Consider the following 27,743-nt stretch of genomic DNA (forward strand, 5'->3'; position numbering starts at 1 on the left):
AGACATACTTGTCTAAGTTTTGCAGAGTGGCTGGATCAGGATTCATGTCCAGTGACATCTGACTTCAAAGCACAGTGAGGATGGAGAACGTTGAGACCAGTTCTTCATTTTACAGTCAAAGGGATGGGCCCAATCCTGTTCAAGGTTACAGAAATAGGATGAAAGCAATTTTTCTGTAAGAGAGTGGATAGGCTGTGATCTGCAGAGGGGCCAAGTTAGAGGCTCTTGTTATAAACAGATGGGGTATGCCAAGGAAGTTTGGTTTAGCAGTGTGATAGGAGTGAAAAAGAAGGGGTAGAGAGCAGCTGGACATTCGGGGAAAAGTGGTGGTGGACTGTTAGTGAAAGGTAACGATAAGAGGGATGACTTGAAAACAGTTCCAAGGTTTTAGTCCCAGGGAACTGCCGTTAACAGTTTTAGTAGAAAGGCCATGTGTTTGTTATGGAGTGGTCTGAGTAAGTATGACGGAGTTTAAAAAATATATAAAAATAGAGAGGTATGCGTGTGCCTTCTTATGTATGTACTACCAAACACACGGAGGAGGAGAACAGGACAGAAGGTGGAAAGCTGTGAGGGATCCAGCACTTTTCTTTGCAGTGGTGGTGAGTCACAAGAGCAAATAGCTAGCCTTTACCTAAAGCAAAAGGGGCTCTTTGCATGGTATCTTAGGCTCCCTTTTATTCTGGCCTGCCCCTGCACCCCCAGCAGGAAAGTGGCTTAACTGTACTTTGATTTCCAAAATGCATAGCTGTCTCTAATAATTGATTCCTCTCTCCTGTGGATCTCAAGCCTAAAAATGAGGATTGTTCTATTACATTTCCCTCAAAGAGATTTTTTTTTCCTTTCAGAATGATGGTCACTATACTGGATGGACTTCTGAACTAGTGAATTACTTTCATCTTTTGATCACACTAGGAAATTGTCCATGGAGTTGAAATATTTATTGCAGTAATTTCTGACCTTACGTAATTAAGGTAACATATTATTTTTTTCTTTATAACTATCATGAAGTTGTCATGTTTGTCTCCTTTAACTTTGCTTTTTAGAGATACAAATCCATTCTCTAGTCTTTTATGCTCCATTCATCTGTTCAGACTGCTCTTGATCTACGCATGTATGATTGTGGAAAAGACTTTTATAGGATGAAATATGAGCAAGCTGTTTTACTCTGAAGAATAAAAGTGAATTGTATTACTCTTCAGGTTAAATCAATTAAATACCCCATTTTCATAAACACAATATGCATAGACTGGATAATACTAGGGAAACTTAATAGATCAAAAGGAGTATTAAGACTACTTGAAAAAATGGAGATACTCAAATATTAATATGTTGCTGATTTTATTCAATAAATAAAATCTAGAAAATAGAGTTTAAATCAAAATCTGTTACACTGTTTCTAGAGATAATCAGTGTTAAAATTGTACTATATTATCTTCCAAGTTTTTAGAATATGTGTTTGTGTTGTGTTAGCTTTCTCTATGTTTGCAACCTGAGTAACATTTATTGCATGTTTGTGCTGTGACAAGCTAAATACCAAGCATTTTATATATATTAATTTATTCTCATAACCCTTGGGGTTAGTACTTTTATTATCCCCATTTATACACAGGACAATTGAGGCTCAGAGAAATTAGCCAGGCACAGTGGCTCACTCCTGTAATGCCAGCACTTTGGGAGGTCAAGGTAGGCAGATCACTTGAGGTCAGGAGTTCGAGACCAGCCTGGCCAACACGGCGAAACCCTGTCTCTAATAAAAATACAAAAATTAGCTGGGCATGGTGGCACACGCCTGTAATCCCAGCTACTAGAGAGGCTGAGGCAGGAGAATCACTTGAACCTGGGAGACAGAGGTTGCATTGTGCTGAGATCACACCACTGCACTCTAGCCAGGGTGACAGAGCTAGACTTGGTAAAAAAAAAAAAAAAAAAAAAAAAAAAAAGGAAGGGAAGGAAGGGAAGGAAGGAAGGAAGGAAGGAAGGAAGGAAGGAAGGAAATGACATGCCCATGTTCACATAGCTGGTAAACCCACCAGTTCAGAACTTAACCAATCAGATACCAAAGCCCATATCAATGGGCTTTTTTTTACATACTTCTTTTCCTTAATAAAATGCTTATTCCTTTTTTCTGCAGCATCATTTTAAATGACAGCATAGTGTTCAGATATATGGAAATGTAATGGTTTCTCTATCCCATCTCCTTTTATTAGACATTTATATTGTTTCTTGTTATTTACTTTTAGAAATAACATTGCAGTGAACATCTGTCATGCACATCTGTGATTATTTCCCTAGGATAAATTGCTACAAGTGGCATTGCTGAACACTGATAGAATGTAGCACTCAGGTCTTGATGTATTCTGTTAATTTACTCTGTTGATGTACTCTGTTTTCTCGAAAGGTCACAGCAGTTTATACTCTCAGTAGCAGCATATTGAAGTACCTGGTAACTTTCAGCTCTCAGCAGCATTGGTAGTTAGCTATTTGAAAAAAGAAAGGTATGTGTTTTTAAAAAACATTCTAGGTATTCCTGTAACCCATATTATCTCTTGCCTCTAATGCTGTAGTAGTCATGATCTCCTGACTGGTTTATTTCTATCTGGCACCCACTTTGCCACTAACAGAATTGGATAGGGTATAGACTCTAGAGTTAGATGCCTGGGTTCAAATCATGACTGTGCTCTGCCTCAATTTCCCCATAAGTAAAATGAAAATAGTAATAAAACTCTCTGGTAAAGTACTTTAGAACAGCACCTGACTTTTGGTATGTATTCAATAATTGTTGGCTTACTGCTATTGTTTTCCAGAAGTCCCTGCCCATATGATTAAAAAAACGCACGGTTGTACTTGTTTTTGAATGAATTAAGCTAAAAAGCTGACATTGAAGCATTGTTAGCGTTAACACTGTGACCAACCTGAAGATCACAAATTACCTTGCCTGACTCAGTTGATGCTGAGAGGTCAGGGATAGAGTAATAACAGGAATAACTAGAATGTTAAAGTGCTTTATATTAAGCTGCCAGTGCACTTCCACACACATTATCTCATTTGATCCTCACAACACAGCTGTGAAGGAGATGGAGCAGGTGTTATTAATCTCATCTTACAGAGGAGGAAATTGACTTGGAGGATTAAGTGGCTTGCTCACTGAAGGTTGTGGGAAATGGTCAGTGGCAGAGCTGAATGTGTACTCTGGGCCTTCCGACTGTAAATACTTACTCTTGATGCTTCTTAACATCATGATAAGCTAAGGAGGTGCAGGTGTAGATGCCCAGGTCTAGAGATTTGCTGGAAAAGAAGGAGCAAAAGAGGATGCCACTGGGAGGAGGCAGCAGAGTTGGGGTAAGGAAACTTAGATATACTAAAAGAGAGGGAGGTACCCAGTGGGGAGAGAGGTGGGGGCGGGGAAGGAGTCATAAAGAAAGGGGAAAACTTAGGGGGCCAGGACTTCTGTGACTACAGGACTGGCTGAATAGATCAGGGTGGAGGGCTTCATCTTTGAGACAGAAGGGATGCCACCCCTGAGCCAGGAAGGAGGGAGGAGATGGAGCAGGTAGACACAGGTGATTTGAAATAGAAAGGAACATTAAGAGGGCTGGCGGGTTATGGCCTGAATAAAGAAAGAAGAAAGTATTTATTTCTGGAGAGTAAAAGTGGTAGGTTTGGGGTTTTAGATTTGAGAAAGGGAAACCATTTAGAGTATCTGTTGTGGGAAATGGGCCAAGGAATTAGAAATGCCTGCCAAAGACCTCTGCTGTGCGCAGGAGGCAGGACCCAGATAAAAACGTCTGGGCTCCAAGTCGACAGATTCTGTGAACGCCTTAGGCATGCTGAGGATATTCTTGCCAGATGTATGTAACCATCTGAGGATGTTTCTTTGTGAGTTCAGTGCTAGACAGGCACAGGAGCAATATTAGGAGGGAAATATTTCTTAATTGCTTGAGGAGTGAGGAAAAAAACGGCACTCCGCAATAACCCTCTTGTTTCCAAATACCAAAGCAGCTGTCAGGCTGTGCTCTTGTCTTGGTACCTTTTACTCAGGAGTTAAGTGCCACAGTGATGATATTTATGGTTGCTTCTCACGGGGTACGTGGTTTTTTAATTAGTGAAGACCTAGTAGCAATAGTTTTGTTTTGTGTTCTAATAACCTTTGTTATTACAGTCAGGGAGGTGAAGTGAGGAGATGGTAGATGTAGATGCTTTCCTAATCTGCAAAATGAGGAGTTGGACTAGGCACATGCCCCCCAAAGTCCCTTTCTAACATTACCATTTTCTCATCCAACTCCAGTCTACACTGCCTCCTCTCCATCTCCTCCTTTACCATTCAGTTTAGTATGTCTCAAGTTTTATTTTATGGTGCTTTAGAGATAGATAGATATATAGATATATATATATATATTTTTTTTTTTTTGCTTAGAGACTTCATGCATTATTAAAAGCAGTATATAGTGACTGTAGAAAAATGAAAGATGTATCGATAAATAAAAAACCTGTTAAAAATGTGTAACTTTACCACCATTAAATAACCACTGTTTGTATTCTTCCAGAGATTTTTTTTTTAGGTGTATATGCCTAAATTAGATTCTTAAATACAGAAACGTACCCTGCTTTTCTCAGTTGAAAATTGTAAACCTCTGTCCTTATCAGTAGTCACTGCTGTGTAATTATTAAAGGTTGATGAATATTCTGCTTCAGGAACATATTTTATCAAATCTCACTTTGGACATGTACATTAATGTACATCCTTCTAACTATATTTGTGAGGTGCTCTTAATTATTTCCTTATAAGATTAGGAAAGAGGTTTAATGTATAATACATACTGCCTGGAAGACTGAACTAATGTACAGTTCCATCACCAGTATGCGAGAGATCTCTTCTCCCACACCTTTTTTAACATTGGATAGTGCAGTTTAAAACAAACAAACAAAAAAACCTTAACAGTTTTCTAGATAGAGGAACATCTGTTCATATGCCATTTATATTCCTTTGTGATTTTTCTGTTCATATCCTTTGCCCATTTCTCCAGAGGGGTATTTGCTATTTTTGTTACTGACTTGCAACAATAAGATTTTAAAGATTTAAATTTTTAAAAATGTCTTTTATTATAAAAGTATGTTCATTGTTTTGATAATTTCTTCCAATTTTTATACTGTTTTTAAATGTATATATTTAAATTTAGGTTGTCAAATCTTTTCCTTTACGGTTTCCATATAGGCTAACTAGGACGTAAGAATGCCTTGGTATTTGTTGCCCACTGTCAGTTCTTCACATAGCAGAGTAATCTCTTTCAAGTGTGATCACATCTTGGCATACCCCTGCCTGAGCTCGTCATGGCATTCTTGTTACCATGGCCTGCAGGGCCTGGCATGATCTTGCTTTGCCTGCTGGAAAGCCCCACCTCTTGTCACTCACCCTTGAACACTGTGTTCCAGCCCCACTTGTCTCTTCTCAGTCCAGGGAATATGCCAACCTCCTTCCTGTCCCTGAGATTCTGCAGGTGCAGTTTCTTTGCTTGGAAAATGTAGGCATGCATGTGTGTGCACATGCACACACACCCTTTTGAGCATTTCTCAGTATGCAATTTTTTATTTATATATTTACTTATTTTTGAGATGCAGTCTCATTCTCTTGCCCAGGCTCAAGTTCTGTGGTGCGATCTCGGCTCACTGTGCAACCTTTGCCTCCTGGGTTCAAGCGATTCTCCTGCCTCAGCCTACCAAGTAGCTGGGATTACAAGTGCCCACTATCATGCCCAGCTAATTTTTATATTTTTATTAGAGTCGGGGTTTCATCGTATTAGCCAGGCCGATCTCAAACTCCTGACCTCAGGTGATCCGCCCACCTCAGCCTCCCAAAGTGCTGGGATTATAGAAGTGAGCCACTGTGCCCAGCCATAGTTATTATTTCTTACTAACTTACTCTTTTCCTGTTTCCCCCTCTAGCCTGTAACTCCATGGGGGCAGGGACCTTGTCTGTATTGTCCACAGCAAGATCTCTAGTACTTAACATATAGTATTTGTAGGAGATTGGTCAGGGTGGGAGAAATTGTAGGAAAAGATGCAAACCTAAGGCAGCCAAATTCTCTTACCCGGAGCCTGAGAGCAAAGGTTAGATAACAAGGGGATGTAAAGGAATTGATCTAGAGAAGTTACTTAGGCCTTGGAGGCTGGCCTTTAATCATCTGTGTGCAGGACTGCTCTCTGGGCGGGGGCGTGCCTGGGGAGAGCTGTGGAAACCTGGGGGAGGGGAACCATGTTAATTACCCACAAGTATGTTGACTCAAAGCCTTTGTCATTAAATCTGTACTGAATAAATGCCCGCAGTGCTGGCTTGTCAGGGTCACAGCTGCTAGGACTCTTTCTGTGAGCAGCCCGGTCCCCTAGCCCGCTCTTTCACTGGATACTTGTGTCTGAGTACGTTTTTTCATCCATCACTTGGCCAGGATCTGCTGGTCAGACCTGGCAAGTATTTATAGAAGAAGTGAATCAATATTACATCTCTAACCACAAGATTCACAGACATTTACCTATATTTACCTTATTGTAGTTTTATGGTTTCATTTCATATTTTAAAATATTTTATCTGTATGAAATTTAGTTTGAAATGTGATTTGAGATAGGAATTAAAATTCATTTCTTTCCCAAATGAATAGCACCTGCAATTTTTGTGGTTCCTGTTTGTTAGAGAGTCTTACTCAAATTATAGTCCTTAAGCACTATTATATTGTTTTTTGTTTCTTTTGTTTGCTTTTCTCTCCTTGGGTAGTCCTTTGTGCAAAACGTAAATGCAGAAACTGTTCATTGACTTGAGCCAAATTCCTCATGAGCATGCTGGCTCAATACCAAGAAAAATGATCTTGGGGTCACTCACCATAGCCTACCTTCTAAGAGGAAAGAAGACACAGTGTGACTGACTTAGGGATTTGTACTATTTGCTCAATATCTAATGCTAGTAGACAATCTTGTTTTAGATTATTCTGGCTGCCATTTTTTTTAAACCAATGAAACCTGGAAATTTGAACATTCCAGTGACTACTTTTCCTAACTGCCTCTTATCTCTAGATGTGGAATAAAAATTCTTTGGCAGACCACGTGTTCCAATTTTTGGTTTGGAAAATACTGGTCATTATTCTTTTCCTTATTTTAACTCTTTGAAAATTAAGATTAATGACAAAAGTCACATGTGCCCATTGTCACATATTCAAACATTTATAGAGACAAAAAAAGGATTCTTGTATCCCACTTTTTGATCCTATTCCTAGTATAACCACTGCTAAATTTATTGTATATCCTTCCAGACATTTTTTATGCTTAGTGGATTTATTAGATCTTTACACATCCCCCCCCACCATATACTTGCATGTTTTTTTTGACTAACGTCATAAACTTTGTTATACACCTCAGTGTTTTATACATTAGAGGTTGGAAGAGGAGAGACAGGGAATCTGAACTCTCCAGATTTTTATATTTGGTTTTAAAGGCCTTTTCCTCGTTTAAAGTGTCATTATTAAAAATTATTAATTTTTTTAAAATTCTAGACACAAGCCTTTGTTTTCTGGCTGGTCGCAAAAAAACCAGAGTAACTTAGAGAAGTTGCCCATTGATGTTTTCATAGGGCTTTAAACACAAAGACCTGATTTGTTTGTGTAAATCATTGGATGTGATCTTCCAGAGGGCAGGGGCTTGGGCACATTCAGAAACATGATATAATCTGATAATGATGATTTCCTTCCCACTACAGAGGAAGAAATGGAGACTCAAAAGGGACAGAAGTGAATTCTTCTAAATTTATGAAAATGAACACTTAGCTAAAATGTGTTCACTGGGTTATGACTGGATTTCTAGGGAATGGGATGGCAGGTGGGGTGCTATCAGTTTATAAAATTTTTTATAACCTTGTCTCTTATTTCTGCTTTCCCCGCACCGGCCATGAGAACCCAAGATAAATTTGGAGTGAGTGAGGGTAGAGAGCAAAGTGACTCCCTGGGCTGTGCCCTTCACACTGGCTTTAGAAAGCATGCTGCTGACTGCCCTGGGGTCTGATCTATGGCGCTGCACTCGAGAGAGAACTGTAAGGTCTGCTGTAAGTGATGGGGGCTGTGGACTTATGCAGAATTGCACTTGTTGGGGGTTTTCACAGTACCCACCTTATTATACTAGAGAGGCAAGTTTCATTGCTTAAGGGGACAATTTATGGCAATAGGCTTATCTCCTTGTTTTAGCTCTTTATGTTTTTCTGCCTTTAATAAAATGTGAAGTCACAAAGCAATTAAATAGTAGTGTAGTTTTCAGGCAGGAGGTGGAAAAAGGCTAACTAGGGGGAAAAGGCCAACATGATTGACAGAGGCTGGCTGGAGATTTACATTGAGAATAACTCGTTCTTCAAAACTTTCTTCATTTTCTGGTGAGAATTATGGGACAAATAATATACCAGAAGGATGGATGATTAAAAATGTAGGAGTTATGATTTCTTTTTGACTTTGTAAGTCTCTAAATCCTCCACCTTAACATGGAGTTCTCATTTCAAAATGGGAACCAGCCCTGCCAGAGACTAAAGTGAGCCAGAAACACTCTAAAGTCTTAAATAGTTAATAAGTGTGAGATTGTTTATATTTTGTAAAATGTCTTAAGATACAATGAAATGAAGTAGAGAATCCCTGAGTGTTTTTTTGATTTCCTAAACTCTGATCCACAATTATAGATGTTTTGGAATGTTCAGAAATATTGAATGTGATTTCAATTGTGTCTAGAATTTTTAAAAAATTAATAATTTTTAATAATGACACTTTAAATGAGGAAAAGACTTTTAAAATCAAATGTAAAAATCTGGAGAGTTCAGATTCCCTGTCTCTCCTCTTCCAACCTCTAATATATAAAACAAATCCTTTCGGATTCAGCCATTCTGTATTGATAATGGCTTATTTATTACAGTCAGAGGAATTAAACAATAAAGATATATAGATACTTTGACATCTTTTGTTACTATAGAAACAGTTTGATTTTAAGAATTTTTATTCAGCAGAACGCAGATTCAAAAAGAAAAAAAGAATTTTTAGAAAAGTTGCCTTTTAATTTAAATTTCTTGTTTTGTCCTAATAATCACATTGAAATAGCCAAAACAAATAGTTTAAATTAAAATGCAATGATGGCCTGGCATGGTGACACATGACTGTAGTCCCAGCTACTCAGAAGGCTAAGGCCAGCAGATTGCTTGAGCCCAGGAGTTCAAGACCAGCTGGGGCAACATAGACCCTGTCTCTATTTTTAAAATGTGGTGATTAATACCTGTTGAAAGAAGGGTTAAGTGGCTAAAAGGAACAGTGCCTTTTCTGGTGTGAATTTCTCTTGCTGTGAAAGCACTCTGAAGGGGAGACCTAATGCCATTGCAGGAGCACCTCAGCTCCAAACTTGAGCATTGCAAATAGAACAAGAACCCGAGGAAAAGCTTGCAAAATGAGCCTGCTGTGATTTAGGGTGTGCTTTTGGACAGTTATTCATAAGAATTTTTTTCTTTTTTCTTTTTCTTTTATTTTTTTAAGACAGGGTCTCACTCTGTTGCCCAGGCTAGAGAGCAGTGGCATGATCATAGCTTACTGAAGCCTCAAATTCCTGGGCTCAAGTGATCCTCCCACCTCAGTCTCCTGAGTAGCTGGGACTACAGGAATGCACCACCACATCTGGCTAATTTATTTTTTGTAGAGGTGAAGTCTTGCTTTGTTGCCCGGGTTGGTCTCAAACTCCTGGTCTCAGGTGATCCTCCTGCATGGGCCTCCCAAAGTGCTGGGATTATAGGCATGAGCCACTGCACCCAGGCTCATGAGAAGATTTATGATGATAGATAGAAGAATTGTTAATTTCCACAGCTTGACAAAGGACAACAAATAACTTTCACAGTTTGAGCATCCCCTATTCCAAATGCTTGGGACTAGAAGTATTATGGACTTTGGACTTTTTTGAATTTGGGAATATTTGCATATACATAATGAAATTTCTTGGGGATGGGACACAAGTCTAAATACAGAGTTCGTTTATGTTTCATATACACCTTAGATACAAAGCCTGAAGGTAACTTTATACAATATTTTTAATAATTTTGTGCATGAAATAAAGTTTTGACCACATTTTGACTGTAACCTGTCACATGAGGCGAGGTGTGACATTTCCACTTTTGGTGTCATGTTAGCATTCAAAAAGTGTTGGATTTTGGAGCATTTCTATTTCAGATTTTTGCATTAAGGACGTTCAACTTGTATACCAAGTTAGTAAATATTTTTTTAGTTCCTACCCACATCCCGGTGTATGGGCTCTAGAAGCAGCCATGGTTTAGTTTCCTCACCTGTAAGGGAGGGTGTGGAACTTCTTTTAATGTACATCACTGTAGGTTAAGTTCAGATAGAGAAAAGACTAAAGGCTACCAAGTCTGGCTGTCCTCTGAGCCCCTATGCTAAGCTAAACTAGGCTTTTGTTTCTGGCAGTGTATCATTTTGCTGTCACGGAGCCAGTGATTATTTACCATCCCTGGTTTTGAGTAGGTTTCCTTTTCCCCTGGCAATAGCTCTTTATTTAGAATGTTCCACGGAGAGGCAATGGGTTTCAGAAGATGCCCGTTTACAGTGGTACTACTGTCTCGTTACGCCATCATTACTTTACCAATTCCCCTTGGTATTTTGGTCTTACCTATGCATTTTTTTTTAACTTTTATTTATTATTAATGAGATGAAATTTACGTAATATAACAATAGGCAGTTTAATAATTGACAATTCAGACGTACTTAGTACATTCGTAATATTGTATAGCTGCCATCTCTCTCTAGTTCCAAAACATTTTTTTCACTACAAAAGAAAACCCTCTAATCAGTAATCAGTGACACACTATTCTCTCCTCTCTCATCCCTGATAATCATTCATCTGCTTTCAGTCTCTATGAATTTACAATTCTAGATACCACATGTAAAATAAATGTTCTCGTTTATTATAAATGTGACCTTTTGTGTCTGGCCTCTTTCACTTAGTAAATTCATCCATGTTGTAATGTCTCAGCCATTTTATGGCTGAATAGTCCATGGTATGGATATATCATAGTTTGTTTATCAGTTCATCTGTTGATAGACTTCTGATTTTTTTCCCCACCTTTTGATTCTTATGAATAAGGCTACTGTGAACGTGGGTGTACAAGTACTTGAGTCCCTGTTTTCAGTTACTTCAGGTTCATACTTAAAGGTGTAATTGCTGGGTCATATGGGAATTCTTTGTAACCTTTTTGCAAAACTGTTTTCCATAGGGCCAAACCATTTCTAGTCCCACCAATAATGTACAAGGTTCCAATTTTTCCACATCTTTGCAAACACTTATTTTCCTTTTTAAAAAAATTATAGTCATCCTTGTGGACATAAAGTAGTATTTTATCATGGTTTTGATTTATCTTTTCCTAATGATTAATGGTATTTATCTTTCCATGTGCACGTTGGCCATTTGCATATCTTCTTTGGAGACATGTCTGTTCAAGTCCTTTGCCCATTTAAAAATTGTTATTTGTTGTTGACTTGTAAGAGTGCTTTATATATTCTGGATACTAGACCCTTAATAGATACATGATTTGCACACAGTTTTTCTCATTTTTAAGGTTTTTTTTTTTTTTAATTTTTTGATTTTTATTTTTGAAACAGAGTCTTGCTCTGTTGCCCAGGCTGGAGTACAGTGGCAAGATCTTGGCTCACTGCAACCTCTGCCTCCTGAGTTCAAGTGATTTTCCTACCTCAGCCTCCCGGATTGCTGGGATTACAGGCATGCATCACCATGCCCGGCTAATTTTTTTGTATTTTTAGTAGAGACAGAGTTTCACCATGTTGGCCAGGCGATCTCAAACCCCTGACTTTGGGTGATCCACCCACCTCAGCCTCCCAAAGTACTGGGATTACGTGAGCCACCGTACCTGGCCTCCCTATGTTTTCTTTTAAGAAGTTATGGTTTTATTTTTTATACTTAGGTTGTTAATTCATTTTGAGTTAATTTTCTATATGGTATTTTCTATATGGTAGGGGCCCAACTTTGTTCTTTTGTATGTAGATATCCAGTTTTCCCAGCACCATTTGCTGAAGAGACTATATTTCCCCATTTGAATGGTCTTTGTACCCTTGTTAAAAATCTGTTGGCCATATATGTGAGATTTTATTTCTGGACTCTTTATTAGTCCATACGTCTATCCCTATACTAGTACCACACCGTTTTTGATTACTGTAGCTTTGTGGTAAGTTTTGAAATTGAGAAGTGAGGGTTCTTCACTTTTTTCTTCTTGTTTTTTTTAGTGTTGTTTGGCTATTTGGATCCCTTTCAGCTTCATATGAATTTAAGGATCTCTTTTTTCATTTCTGCAAAAGGCTGTTGGATTTTTGATAAGCAGTACATTGAATCTGCAGATGATTTGGAGTAATACTGTCATCTTAACAATATTAAGACTTCGAATCCGTGAATGTAGGATGTATTTCCATTTATTTAGATCTTATTCTTCAGCAGTGTCTTGTAATTTCCAGTGTGTAAGTCTTTTGCCTCCTGTGTTAAATTTGTTCCTAGGTTGCTTGCTTGCTTGTTTGTTTTTGGAGACAGAGCCTCATTCTGTTGCCCAGGCTGGAGTGCAGTGGCGCAACCTTGGCTCACTGCAACCTCCACCTCCCGGGTTCAAGCGATTATCGTGCCTCAGCCTCCTGAGTAGCTGAGATTACAGGCTCACACCACCACACCCGGCTAATTTTTTGTATTTTTAGTAGAGACAGTCTCGCCATGTTGGCCAGACTGGTCTCAGACTCCTGACCTCAGGTGATCTGCCCGCCTTGGTCTCCCAAAGTGCAAGGATTATGGGTGTGAGCCACCATGCCTGGCCATCCCTAGGTATTTTATTCTTTATATGCAATTATAAATATAATTGTTTTCTTAATTTCCTTTATGAATGATTTGTTTTTATTCGTTTTTTTGGTGGGGGACGGAGTTTCACTCTTGTCACCTAGGCTGGAGTGCAATGGCGTGATCTTGGCTCCGCCTCCTGGGTTCAAGCGATTCTCCTGCCTCAGCCTCCCGAGTAACTGGGATTACATGCGTGTGCCACCATGCCTGACTAATTTTGTGTTATTAGTAGAGACGGGGTTTTTCCATGCTGGTCAGGCTGGTCTCAAACTCCTGACCTCAGGTGATCCGCCCATTTCGGCCTCCCAGAGTGCTGGGATTATAGTTGTGAGCCACCATGCCCGGCAAGAAATATTTTTATTTTTTAAAAAATGTTCTCTAGTGGTTATTTTAAAATTCAAGGTAAGAACCCCACTATTCCTCCAAATGTTCCTTAGAGTGGTCCCTGTTAAGTTTGATATATATCCTTCTACGTACTTTCCATGCATTTATATACAAACATACTTTCTTACTATGAATAAAATCATATAATTTGTCTTACATTTTAACTTACTATTTTACATGATTATAGATTGTGTCTTTCTCTGTGAGTGTACTTATTTCTCTTAAGTGCTGCAGAGTAACCCATCATACTGATGTGCGATCTAGCTGACCCTTGAACAACATGGGTCCACTTAAGGGTCCACTTATATGTGGGTCCACTTAAGGGTCCACTTATATGCAGGTCCACTTAAATGCAGGTCCACATGTAGGTCTACTTTTATGCAGATATTTTCAACCCAACATGGATTGAAAATAAAGTATTTGAGGGATGCGCAACTTGCATAAAGAGAGAATTAATTTTTCATCTATGCAGGTTCTTCAGGGCTGGCTATAGAACTTCAGTATGTGAGGATTTGGGTATTTGCAGGCAGCCATGGAACCAGTCCTCGTATATCAAGGGATGACTGTACTTTGCTTAAGGCTTTATTTTAATGATCATTTAGTGTGTTTTTGGTGTTTTATAGTATAAATAATGCAACAGTTAACAATTTTGTACCCAAATGAGCATATACCCGTGTACGTCTTTAAGGTAATAAGAATTGCTGAGGAAAAAAATGCACATAATTACCTTAAAATTTTTTTTAAAGTTTTGTGTTATACATAACATATAATTTGCCATCTTAACTGTTTTTTTAATTGTACAACTCAGTAATGTTATTTACATTCACATTATTGTGCAACCAGTCTCTAAAACTTTTTTTCATCTTTCTTTTTTTTTTTTTTTTTTTTTGAGATGGAGTCTGGCTCTGTCGCCCAGGCTGGAGTGCAGTGGCGCGATCTCGGCTCACTGCAAGCTCCGCCTCCTGGGTTCCCGCCGTTCTCCTGGCTCAGCTTCCCGAGTAGCTGGGACTAGAGGCGCCCACAACCGCGCCCGGCTAATTTTTTGTATTTTTAGTAGAGACGGGATTTCACCGTGGTCTCGATCTCCTGACCTTGTGATCCGCCCGCCTCGGCCTCCCAAAGTGCTGGGATTACAGGCATGAATCACCGCGCCCGGCCTTTTTTTCATCTTTCAAAACAAAGCGCTATATCTATTATACAACAACTCCCCTGGGGGCCATTCTACTTTCTGTCTCTGTAATTTTGACCATTCTGGGTACCTCATAAGTGGAATCACACAATGTCTTTTTGTGACTGGCTTATTTTACCTAGTGTAATGTCCTCAAGGCTCATATATGTTGTAACGTGTCTGAATTTCATTCCTTTCTAAGGCTGAATAATATTCCATTGTTGCATGTTGTACTTTTCAATGGACAGGAAAATATATTTTTTCCTTTTTTTTTTTAAGTGCCTGTTTATATCATTGTAGATGCTATTCACTGTTATCTAAGAGCATCACATTGAGTAATTAAATACTTGGAAAGAAAGAAGAAAAAGAAGAGTATGTCTGACTCTTTTCATTCCCATACAATGTGGTAACATACGTAATAATCTAAATAGAATATAAATAAATAAAAAGAAGTCCTTTTAGGTATGTGTATGGGCTATATAAACAGGTATTTGTAAATGCATTGTGGATCCAACTTCATATTATTAGGTGAGGAAACAACTAGTAGCACATATATGCTTCTTGGGCTTGTACTCTTGCCCTCTGTTCACCTCATCTGACTCCCAACATATCTTTCATTATCCCTCTACCTATTGCTGGCAGTCATTTTTAAGTAGCTTTGGATTTTGTGCCAAAAGATCTTCTGCTTGTTGACAGATTCTGTGAACACCCGGTGTTCTCTTCTTTTGCACTATCCAAGAAAGACGAGTTTGGGAATTTACTAACACATTCTAAAGTTAAATACTTTTTGTTATGGGATAACTGAAAAGTTTAGCTACACTCCAAAAGGCAGCCCATCTTCATTTTTCAGGAGGGTCACTATGATGTTCTGTCTTTCTGAGTCTCGTGTCTTGTACCTTTCTGTGCTCTTTCGCAATTAACTAAAGCAGAAGGAGATACTTTTGTAAAATGCCCAAAGAAAAGAAAGCCAGATGGAAGTGAGGAGTAAGAGTAACCACAGGTGCTTTCCTCTTCCATCAGTCTTTAAAAACTTTTTATTTTGAAGTAACGTTAGATTTAGAGAAATGTTGCAAAGGTAGTACGGAGCTCATGTACACTTCACTCAGTTTCTCCTAATGTTAACATCTTACATAACCATATTATGTAAGATATTAATTATATCGTTAATATAATTATCAAAATTGGGAATTTAAATTGGTCTAATACTTCCAGCTAAACAACAGACCTTACTAGCTTTCTATCCAGTTTTCCACTATCCTTTTTTTCTGTTCCATGAGCCAATCCAAGATCCACATTGTATTGAGTTGTTCTGACTCCTTAAACTATCAGTTTGTGATAGTTCCTTGTCATTCCTTGTCAGTTGTTTCTGGTCAGTTATCTTGTGTAATGACTCTAGATTTGGGGCTGTCTGATGTTTTCTAATGTTTACTTTTAGGTTATGCTTTTTTTTTTTTTGAAAGAATACCACAAAAGCAATGATGTATCTTTTTTATTATCTCATAACAGAGGTTACTTGATGTCAGTTTCCCTTATTGCTAGTGCCATTAGTGTGGACTCATCATGGACAGTTACTTCATTCTGTGGGTTATAACCCAATATTATCATCATTATTTTGTTGTTTAAATTATTCTAGCTTTGGCCACTGGGAGCTCCTTCAAGCTGACTCTGATGTCCTTTTGACGTGCTTCCATCTTTTTTCAAGTACTTTCTCACTTTATGGCATCCTCTGATGCTCCAGGCTAATCTTGTATTTTCCTTGCCCTACTTTTGGAATCAATCACTTCTCTAAGGAGCCTGGGTCCTTTTATTGGACAATGGTGTTTAGAAACCAGTATCTGGGTACCAGACAGGCACATTGCAACTGGGGTGGCATTGCTTTTGTCTTCCATGAGTTTTATGGTAAGCTCTTTCCTGTGAACATGGTTGTACCTGGTCTGAAACTCATTTTTGACACTTCTAGGTAGTCAGTAACTTTGATGTAAAGTCATTTGGATCACTTAATGTTGAGTTGTTAAAATCAGTGCACATACCCTGTAGAAAAATGGGTACTTTGATTATCAATGGAATAGATTAACTTTTTGTGGAAAAATGCTTTTACATTGACAGGCTAGCATTAGCATCCAGACGTTTTTGACATACCTTCAATAACTTCCTGGGTTTTTTACTCTCATTTTTAGCCCATTACATTTTTTAAAAATTTTGTGTATATATATATTTTTGAGATGGAGTCTTGCTCTGTCACCAGGCTGGAGTCCAGTGGTGTGGTCTTGGCTCACTGCAACCTCCCCCTCCTGGGTTCAAGCAATTCTTCTGCCTCAGTCTCCCAAGTAGCTGGGACTACAGGTGTGCACCACCATGCCCTGCTAATTTTTGTATTTTTAGTAGAGACGGGATTTCACCATGTTGGCCAGGATGGTCTCAATCTCTTGACCTTGTGATCAGCCCGCCTTGGCCTCCCAAAGTGCTGGGATTACCCAGGTGTGAGCTACCGTGCCTGGCCCCTATTCCATATTTTAATGAGAATATCTTTTGGTTAGTTATAGAGGTAAATACCTGATTTACAATGTCTAAGTACAGATTCATCATCCTATAATAAAGTAACTCTTTTTGCATAAACTTTTGATAAGTTATTTTTGTCCTTATAATTTGATGTGTGAAGTCTTTACAGTCAGAGGACATTGACAAAATATTTAAGATTGAAAGCCTGTTCTCCTTGATGATTCAGTGATTCAGTAGAACTTCTTTTGACTGCTGTTTTTAGTTCTTGCAAGATAGATCTTGTTTAGATGAGATTCCAGCATGACTCCTTTATAATTTTTCATATTTCTGCTATTACATCTCAACTCTTGAACAGTTATTTCTGTGAATACCAAACATGCAGTCAAGGCACATTCCACATGTGGCTGATGGGGTTATCATAGTTACAAAACATATTTATCCACAGTGATAATTATCTTCTTAAGCATTTTGTTCTATCTCAGAACTCATTTGTGGGCCTTACCACCTGTTTCTTATATATGGGTAAAGAGTCTCTTATTCTCTTTCAGAATATAGATCTAAGAGTAGATTTATATCAGGATTTAAAAGATGAATCTTTTTCAAGGATGTTTGTCCTCTGGACCATGGCATTTTGTAAGAAATTTCCCTATTCATCCCATCCCTGGTGCACATTAATTTGGAGGTGATGTTAAATGTGTCAGTGTGGCACAAATCTCAACTGGCAAATAAGCCTAGTATTGAATTGTGTGCAGTTCAGAAACATGACTGGCTGACTCTGACCCTGAATGTGTAAATTATCTTTGCAGCAATAAGAGAACTTGAAGTAGCTTTGATACTCAGCCAGAAGAATTTACTAAGAGCAGTTTGTGTGTCTTCCACCTAATGTAAAGGTGAATAATGTAAGTCATATTCTTGGTGCCTTTAGACCTAGTTATGTAGAGAGACGTCACATTGACATTCAGTAATTCTTACTCTTAACAGTACCTTAACTCTAAAATCATCATTTTCTTTACCTTTCCCTACTTCTAGAACAGCAAAATAGTTTACTTCGATTCTATTATTAATTAATAAGTGTACTGGTTTGAATTTTTCTCTTCTAAAAAATGTAGGCCAGGCATGGTGGCTCACACCTGTAATCCCAGGACTTTGGGAGGTCGAGGTGGGTGGATCACCTGAGGTCAGGAGTCTGAGACCAGTCTGACCAATGTGGCGAAACCCTGGCTCTACTAAAAATACAAAAATTAGCTGGGCGTGTTGGTATGCACCTGTAGTCCCAGCTACTCTGGAGGCTAAGGCATGAGAATCACTTGAACCTGGGAGGCAGAGGTTGCGGTAAGCCAAGATCACACCACCGCATTCCAGCCTGGGTGACAGAACAAGTCTGTCTCAAAAAAAAAAAAAAAAAAAAAAAAGTAAAATTATTTTGGCCTTACCATGCTTGGTTTCTTTGTCTTTGTTTTTTCATTAACTTTATGTTTGAGGAGGAGAATGGAGTGTCAGTGATTTCAGCAAAAAGGTTTCCCCTCCTGTGGAATTTTGACTTTGGGGTACCAGTTCATAAATAAATTAGTGTCTAAGATTAATGTTACAGCTGATATTCAAAGTACCAAATATGTTATTGTTCTGATTATTATGGTCCTTAAATTTGTATTTTTCCTGGAGACATATGTGGTAAACAATGATGATGACTCTAATAATGACCATTTATTGAACGAGCACTGTGTAGCAGACATTGTACTGGTGACATGATTTGGCTCTGTGTCCCTACCCAAATCTCATCTCAAATTGTAATCCCCACATGTTGAGGGAGGGACCTGGTGGGAGGTGATTAGATCATGAGGATGGTTTACCCCATGCTGTCCTCTTGATAGTGAGGGAGTCCTCATGAGATCTAATGGTTTAAAAGTGTTTGGCAGTTTCCCCCTTGCACCCGCATCTCATTCTGTCTCTCCTGCTGTCATGTGAAGAAGAGGTCCTTGCCTCCCCTTGGCCTTCCACCATGATTATACATGATTATAAGTTTCCTGGCTGGGTGCAGTGGCTCACGCTTATAATCCCAGCACTTTGGGAGGCCAAGGCAGGCAGATCACTTGAGGTCAGGAGTTCAAGACCAGTCTGGCCAACATGACGAAACCTGTCTCTACTAAAAAAATAACAATTAGCCGGGCAGGTGGCGCACACCTGTAATCTCAGCTATTCGGGAAGCTGAGGCAGGAGAATCAAATTGAACCTGACAAATGAAGGTGGTAGTGAGCCAAGATTGTGCCACTGCACTTTAGCCTGGGTGACAGCAAGACTCTGTCTCAAAACATAATGATAATAGTAAGTTTCTTGAGGCTTCCCTAGCCATGCAGAACTGTGAGTCAATTAAACCTTTTTTCTTCATAAATTGCCCAGTCTCAGGTAGTTCTTTATAGCAGTGTGAAAATGGACTAATGCAATTGGGCAGTGTCTGACAGTTTGCAAGTACCATCTCATTTGTTTTTAATAGAAACCTCCAGCCGGGAGTGGTGGTTCACGCCTGTAATCCCAGCTCTTTGGGAGGCTGGGGCAGGCAGATCACATGGTCAGGAGTTCAAGACCAGCCTGACCAACATGATAAAACCCTGTATCTACTAAAAATAGAAAAATTAGCTGGGCGTGGTGGTGTGCACCTGTAATCCCAGCTACTGAGGAGACTGAGGCAGGAGAATCACTTGAACCCGGGAGGCAGAGGTTGCAGTGAGCTGAGATTGTGCCACTGCACTCCAGCCTGGGCGACAAAGTAAGACTGTCTCAAAAAAAAAAAAAAAAAAAAAAAAAAAAAAAAAGGAAACCCCCTAATACTAGCCATGAGGCAAGATAATCACTCTCAGATAGTAAAGCATGTGCTTAACTGTATGTTAAGTTCTGAATTCACGCACAGGTTCCTGTGGAGACACAGGGAAGGGGCATCTAAAACAGGCAGAGAGCATCAGGAAGGACTTCCTGCAGGGGGAGGAAGTGCCTACACTCAGTCTTAAAGAGCATGTGGGAGGAAAAACCAATGAAGCCCTCCTGCTGTAAACAGAATGATCAGCCTGGGCAAAGATGTAGAGGGGTAAGAGAGCATTAAACATGAGGCAGCTGTGTAATACTGTTTCCTGTGATCTCTTCTCTACAGGTGGAGAGGCAGGGAGAGACCAAATGATGAATGACTGTGAGTGCCATGCCATAGTAAAATTCTGGATTTTAAAAGAGAAGAAGCATGATCAGGCTGGGGATGTTGAGGGGAAAGAAGGGGGATAGAGATGGGGACCACCCAGTGGCCCACTCTCCCTCAGTACTTTGGAATATGGGGAAATGAACAGAGAGCCACTGTGCCCAGATTTTATTATGGGTTGAGCAGTGATCAGGATGGGAGAGAGAAATGGTAATGGAACTCACTGGCCCATACACCAGATGGCATTTGAGGGGAATGCCAGGTCTTTGTTGTCAGGGGGCCCTGTGTTCTGACTCCCTTTCCATTAGAATAGGTGGTGATTAAACAAGATATGCCACACCCTAAATTCTGGTTCTGGGTTTTACTATTCAGTCAGTTTTATCAAATTAAGATGATCATGTCTTCCCTTTTGAAAAATTATAGGGGAAGAAAAACCATAGAGCTTTCCCCCAGTATATGGCATTGAATTACACATATTCCTACACACACACACTCTCGCACATATATACGTACATACATATATAATAGAACTTTTATATAATATGTAAAATTTTAAAAAATATATTTTTAGAAGGGCTGGGGGTGGTAGGGGCGGTGACTCACACCTGTAATCCCAGCACTTTGAGAGGCCAAGGCAGGTGGATCACCTGAGGTCAGGAGTTCGAGACTAGCCTAACATGGTGAAACTCTGTCTCTACTAAAAATATAAAATTAGCCGGGTGTGGTGGTGCATGCCTGTAATCCCAGCTACTTAGGAGGCTGAGACAGGAGAATCGCTTGAACCCAGGAGGTCGAGGTTGTAGTGAGCTGAGATCCCACCATTGTACTCCAGCCTGGGCAACAAGAGCGAAATTCTGTATGTGTGTATATATATACACACACACATATATTTTTATATATTTATATATGCACATATATATTTTATTTACATCTATATTTTATATGTATACACATGTATTTTTTAGAAAATAAAAGATGCAATATGTCAGTGCTTTGTTATGACAGTGGTAGCTACAAAGGAAGATTAAAGCTTTTTAAAAAGTAGATAAAAATTTATCTACTTTTTAGTAGATAAAAATTCTTTTTTATCTACTTTTTATCTACTTTTTTATCTATCTTTTATCTCCTTTTTTGTGGAGAGGACTGAAACTAGTAAGCTCTTGAAATGTATTCATCCTCTCATCAAATATATATGGACCTACCATATGTTCTTACTACTGTGGAAACAGCAGAAAGGAAAAACAAAGTCCCTGCTCTCAGAAGGTTTAGAATGAGATAAGGCAGGCTACTGAGTTGGCTTAAAAACTAAGAAGAAACTAGTGAGGTGTAGTTGCCCATTCAGATTTTTATTTTTAAGTGTTTTATGTCCAAGGAAAACTGTGGGACTGGGACTTGAATTCTAGTTTTATGTTTTCCTGGGTCATTCTCTAAAACAGGGTCTTAGACTAGTAATTAATACAATGGCACTCTCTTTCACCTTCCTCAATTTCTTTGCATGCTTGTTGGGTCATTCGGAGTGGCACTGAGGTAAACTTTGGCATATCAAAATCCACTTGAAAGCAGATGGTTAGCAAGGTGCAGTGGCTTATGCCTATAATCCCAGCACGTTGGGAGGCCAAGGCGGGTGGATCACTTGGGGTCAGAAGTTCAAGACCAGCCTGGCCAATATGGTAAAATCCCGTCTCTACTATAAATACAAAAATTAGCTGGGTGTGGTGACACACACCTGTAGTCCCAGCTATTTGTGAGGCTGAGGCAGGAGAATCGCTTGAATTCGGAAAGCAGAGGTTGCAGTGAGCCAAGATCATGCCATTGCACTCCAGCCTGGGTGTTGCAGCAAGACTCCATCTCAAAAAAAAAAAGAAAAGAAAAAGAAAAGGAGATGGCTGTGCCTGTTAAACACTGGTTTGGTTGAGTACCTCTCCTGTGGGCTTGTTGGTTCTTGCGCAGATTCCTGCTCCTGCCCAAGTCCAGGACCAGCTGCACATACCTGCACATGTGGCTCACCCAGGCCAGGATGGCTAGCCTTGTTCTCTTCACCCAACCCAGCAGCAGAGTGCTAGGAAAATTTGCTGGCAGGGCTGTAAGAACCTCTGTAGTTTCTTCCCGTTTCCTTGTTCTCCTAACTTACTGTGTTGGGAGGAAATACTATGGTGTGGTGGTAAGGATTTTAGGCAAAGAAAAAAGCACTGAAATGGATGTCGTGTTAAAATTAGGCCAATCTTTTGGAAACACCTTAGCAACCTCCTTTCATGTTCTTGGTACGTTTACCTGGTTGTATTGTAATGTTCATTTTTCCTTGTGAAAATCTCTGTGTGTGTGCGTATATGTGTGTAATTTATCTTGTGTCATGGAATCTTTGAAGGAAAGACTAAAAAACTTTCAGAATTGTAACGGTTTCATTTGTTGTGTAGCACATTCTACATGACAATAGACCAACTCTCCTTTATCAGTATTTGTGTATTCTCTTAAAGAGCTAAAAGAAATCATTTTTAAAAATTTATTTATATATAATGTTGGCCAATGTTACCTATAAGAAAAGATCATTGTTTCAGAGCATGTAGGATGAAGATGATTGACTTTAGGGCATTTACATGTGGAAACTGTCAAGGTAGTTGGAGTTTACAAGAGTGGGCTGTCTCTCTAGTCACTTCAGGAGGAGTGCCGTCATCACGCCAGCTGATTTGGTCAGCCTGTCTTTCATCAAGCCAGGGAGATAAACAGTAAACAGAATTGAAAAATTGTTCACAAAGTTTGTCAGTTACTAGGGTGTGGCTGATGAACCACACCTGAAGAGCTACCTAGATGAGGACAACTCATAGAGTTACTTAACAGCCTCCACCCCAGTTGATGGTCCAGATTGTCTCCAAGGGAGGTGAACTAAGCCAGTGTTGAGACTGAGTGGGATAAGGCCATGGTGATATACATAATAGATGCATTCATACACATTGCTTCAATAGAGCATTTTCTTGGATGGAAGCATGGGAAATAACACATGGGCATATACTCACGCTTGTTGTTAGCTTTCGGGGTCACTGCTGATCTCTCTCCTTCCTTGTTCAGTGGGACTTGAACTTCTGCAAGATCATTGAAAATCTTCATGTTCTCAGAACTCAAAGGGAAGAAAACTTGATCCCTAACCCTTCAGAAAGCTGGTTGAAAAAGAAAAGATTTTCCACAAATAGCAATTGGGTTTACCTAGTATTATTTACCACATTATTAAACTACTAATAGCAGTGGTGTTATTATAGTGCCACTATATTATTTTAATTTAGATAACACTTTATAAATTTATTGTTTATAAATTAAATAGATTTGCATTCCCAAACAGTTGTTTGGGAATTCCTTAAACTTTATTGCTAGCTACAAGTCCATTTTAAATAGAATCAATAGGCTGGGCACGGTGGCTCACACCTGTAATCCCAGCACTTTGGGAGGCCAAGGAGGGTGGAACACCTGAGGTCAGGAGTTCAAAACCAGCCTGGCCAACATGGTGAAACCCCATCTCTACTAAAAATACAAAAAATTAGCTGGGTGTGGTGTCATGCCACCTATAGTCCCGGCTACTAAAAGGGCTGAGACAGGAGAATCATTTGAACCCAGGAGGTGGAGGTTGCAATGAGCCAAGATTGCTCCACTGCACTCCAGCGTGGGTGACAGAGTGAGACTCTGTCTCAAAACATAAATAAATAAATTAAATTAAATAACGAATAGATTCAATAGACATTGATCCTGTTACCATATTTTGCCTTTTAATCTATTGGTACTTCTTTCATTCCTTTTGAAGTTAATTCTAAATAAAGGAGAAGTATCTTAATTTGATTAATATCATAGTTTGAAACTATAGCAAAATTATTTTTTCTCAGGCTACTGGCAAGTATTTTATATTCACTAAAGAAAATTTTAAAAATTTCAAATTACCTATGAATTTTACCACTCTCACAAATGTTTTTATCTTTCTTATACATATATTTATGTGATTTAATTTTTATTTGGAATGCTTTTTTTATATAATACCTCATATAAATGAGGTATCAGGACTTCCCACTCATTCATGAAGCCTTTACAATTATAATGATAAATATTGTTACATTAATGTACAATAATTTCTAAAACTGACTTTCTCATGTTTAAAATTTAGATTGTATCTAATTCTTTGCTACTTTAAGTATCATCGCAGTGAAATCTTCAGGCCATAATAAGTTATTTCCTTGTGATAAATTCACAAGAATAACTAGATTAAAGGTATGAATACATTTTAATTTGGTTAAATACTTATGTTTACCAAAACTCTTTATAAAAGTAGCACACAATTATCCTAATAAATTAGAATATTAGAAGTATATAAGATGAAAAAAAATTCTCACTGAACTTCAGTCCTGCTCTCCAAAGTGAACCATGATGAGACCTTAAGCAAATGTTATGTAGAATGAGAAAAGATAGTCCTGAAGAATTGAGTGATATGGAAGTGATAATGGTGTACTATATAGGTGAAAAAATAAAGTACTGGTTTAGATACGTGATATAAAAAATAGAATCCTGGCAGTTCCCTCTGCGGACAAGCCATAGAGGTGTCCAGTGTTGGTTTAATATAGCAGCTGGTTTGACAGAGTACCGTCTGCAGCGTTAGGTAATGTTAAATGATATCTGTGCCCCCTTGACTCTGATCAAGAGATGGCTAGAACCTGCAGGTTCCAGCTTTCCTGGGTTTAAGGGTCATTGAAGAATCCTTGTAGATAAGAGAATTGTACATTCCAGGAACTGGAGGCATATCTAGCCTTGGAAAGCTCGGAGGGTTAGTTGAGACAACTTTAGACTTGCACATCTGTGACCTGAGTTTGAGATTTGATTCTGTCTTCTAGACCTGGAGGCAGAAATAATGTTTGTGGTTATTTTTCTGGGCACTGAGACTGTGCAAAGGGAAAGAGGCCAGTACACAAGAGTGCTGTTTATAAATGGTTAACATAGTCCACAGTCCCACAGAAGAAGAATGCAATGGTATTCTCCTGTTTGGTGGTTTTTGAATTCTTTGTCTCTGACAGAAAGTGTCTTCTGTGTCCTTTATGTTCTCACTCACTTTATTACTCTGGCATGATTATAATTAGATTACCTGCCAGCCCTGTCTCCTGCCACTCCACCTGCCAGCCCTGTCTCCATCCCCAAGACCTAAAGGGATGGTTGACTTGACATGTGAGGAGGTTTTTTGGCCTTCAGAGATGTCGCTGTCAGCCCCCTGAGTTCCGTTTGCTAGTATTGGGTCCAGCCCACAGCTTTCTACTAAAAACAACAGGCAAACTAAAGAATCTTTTAGTAAGTCACCGACAGTTGTCGCTGAACCAAGAGCCCAGCTCATTGGGCCAGTTCCTCAGCGACTCTATGCCTTAATTTCCAATGTGTAAGCTTCGATGACTACACTTATCTCCAGGATTCTGTGTAGGACACAGAAAAAAGTACAGGACTCAAGTAATGATTGAACTTGGAATAAAAACCTTACGGCCCATGTCCTCTGTCTGTCATGCTTTTCAGATGTGTCTTAGTTCCTGCTCCCTGCACAGAAGCTGAATTCCAAACAAGCCACTAAGGAAGTTACATTTCACTTCACTTTTTCATAAGATAGGTATGTCAATCCCATTAGATATGAGCATGTCTAAAATTCAGAACCTTTGATACTAATTATCTGTCAAATGACACTGTCATTCCATTTCGTAGGCATTTTTGATAGTTTATCTTCCCAGTAATATTTTCGTAACCTTCATCACCTTGACCTTGACCATCTAACTCTTTTTTTTTTTCTTTTTGTTGGAGACAGAGTCTTGCTGTGTCGCCCAGGCTGGAGTGCAGTGATGCGATCTTGGCTCCTTGCAACCTCCGCCTCCCAGGTTCAAACGATTTTCCTGCCTCAGCCTCCCGAGTAGCTGGGATTACAGGCGCATACCACCACACCTGGCCGATTTTTTGTATGTTTAGTAGAGATGGGGTTTCACCGTGTTAGCCAGGATGGTCTCGGTCTCCTGACCTTGTGATCTGCCCATCTCGGCCTCCCAGAGTGCTGGAATTACAGGTGTGAGCCACCATGCCCGGCCAATTATGTAACTCTTATGTGTACTTGCCTGTACCTATAAAAGTACATTTAAAAATAGGATTGGCTTTTATTTGCATAATGAGCACACATATTACCCATAGTACCTCCCACACAAACCCACCCATACCTCTTACTTTGTACTTTGTTAATAGGAAACTATCTGTTGTTTTGTGCTTTTGGCAGCTGTAAAGAAAATACGCAAAGCCAGGTGTTGTGGCTCTTGGGTAAGACTGAGAATGTGATTTTTGTAGTCAATATTTTTTTAATAGCCAGTTGTTGGAGATAGGAAAGAGAAATTCAGTACAAAGTCTAAGATGTCCCAGTGATGAAATCTCACTGGGTGTTACTATCTCAACAGGAATGAATACAGTTCAACAGTATGTAGGCCTGGCTTCTCAGACAAGCATGATGTCTGCTAAAGTGGTGATAAGGTATCCCACATTATCCGTTGTTTTTGAAGGAGAGCCTTTAGGGTTTCAGTATCATCATCTTTATGCCTTTTGCTACAGCAGTTTATGTTCTGCCTTTTAGTAAGCCTTTATGTTAAAAAAAAAGGTTCATATTAAAAATTATTTGGGATACATAGGTCAACTATCTAGGAATGGGACAAAGTACAGAAACAATGAGACAAGATTTGTGGGGTTAGAAGTAAAAAAAAAAGCAGTCCCATCAGTTGAAGAACTGCAGAAATTTAAGCCAGACATCTCAGGCGGCCATGCTGGAATGGAATGTGGAAAAGGTAGCAGTTATACGTGAGCAATACCTTTGACTGTATCTTTCAAACCCCAGTTTAGACCAGCAGCAGCTCTCCTAATGGGGAATTAAGAAGTAGAAAGAGGCCCTAAGAGTATATAAGACACAAATCACCTTTGCCTGTGATATTTGCCATCCATATGCCTATGGTTACATACAGAGAATCCCAACAGGAGCATCATACACACAGTAAATAACACTAATGTGTTTTATTTATATGTACCAAAGTAAAGGGGCATACAAAATAAAATTTAAAATGAGTGGGTGAACATATTGGGACAGAAGGAAGATATCAAGAGGAGGAAATATGGAGTGAAGATAGAAGTAGCATGTACTGTACAAGATCTTGTAAGTAGACTGAAATAGGCCAGTAATTTGGCTCCATGCTTCCTAGCAGCTAAGGCAAAGAAGGAATTGTGACCAGATACATAGTTCATAGTGTCTTTAAGATTCAGTAAGCTAGCAACTCAAGAAAAGTACAAGTACTCACCATATAGGGACAAGTGGACTATGCTCTGAACAGCACAGTAGATAGCAAGTACACCTGTAACAATCATTGCTGGAGACAGTGCAGAGCTTCAGTCCTTTATGACAAGCTTGTCCAGCCCATGGCCCACAGGCTGCATGCGGCCCAGGACAGCTTTGAATGCAGCCCAACACAAATTTGTAAACTTCTTAAAACATTAGATTTTTTTTAAAGCTCATCAGCTATCATTAGTGTTAGCGTATTTTACTTGTGGTCCAAGACAGTTCTTCTAGTGTGGCCCAGGAAAGCCAAA

The 27,743-nt window shown here is 39.2% G+C and overlaps 1 protein-coding gene and 1 long non-coding RNA gene across 12 annotated transcripts in view; one reads left to right on the top strand and one right to left on the bottom strand.

Moving 5' to 3' along the window:
* On the bottom strand, window positions 1-27,554 carry LOC139358123 (uncharacterized). 4 transcript variants are annotated; one of them, XR_011612495.1, is made up of 4 exons: window positions 27,455-27,554; window positions 23,141-23,281; window positions 3,220-3,288; window positions 1-135 (listed from the first exon to the last, which is right to left on the bottom strand). It is a non-coding gene; the product is annotated as an uncharacterized lncRNA (long non-coding RNA). The 4 variants fall into 4 exon arrangements; XR_011612497.1 differs by lacking the exons at window positions 1-135; window positions 3,220-3,288 and adding an exon at window positions 2,343-2,480; XR_011612498.1 differs by lacking the exons at window positions 1-135; window positions 3,220-3,288 and adding an exon at window positions 6,320-6,459.
* LOC105491800 (KN motif and ankyrin repeat domains 1) overlaps window positions 1-27,743 on the top strand; it is a 240,821-nt gene that overhangs the window by 79,366 nt on the left and 133,712 nt on the right. For 4 of the 8 annotated variants that reach the window (XM_071077719.1, XM_011758469.3, XM_024796049.2 and 1 more), the window contains exon 2: window positions 849-974. The exons of 2 other annotated variants lie outside the window; for them this stretch is intronic. The gene's annotated coding sequence lies outside the window, so the exon portion shown is untranslated. Of the gene's footprint in view, window positions 1-848; window positions 975-20,090; window positions 20,127-25,655; window positions 25,747-27,743 lie in introns of all 8 variants that reach the window. 2 more of the 8 variants (XM_071077720.1, XM_071077721.1) reach the window with 2 other exon arrangements.

Source organism: Macaca nemestrina, chromosome 14 (genome assembly GCF_043159975.1).
Source record: "Macaca nemestrina isolate mMacNem1 chromosome 14, mMacNem.hap1, whole genome shotgun sequence".
Lineage (NCBI taxonomy): Eukaryota > Metazoa > Chordata > Mammalia > Primates > Cercopithecidae > Macaca > Macaca nemestrina.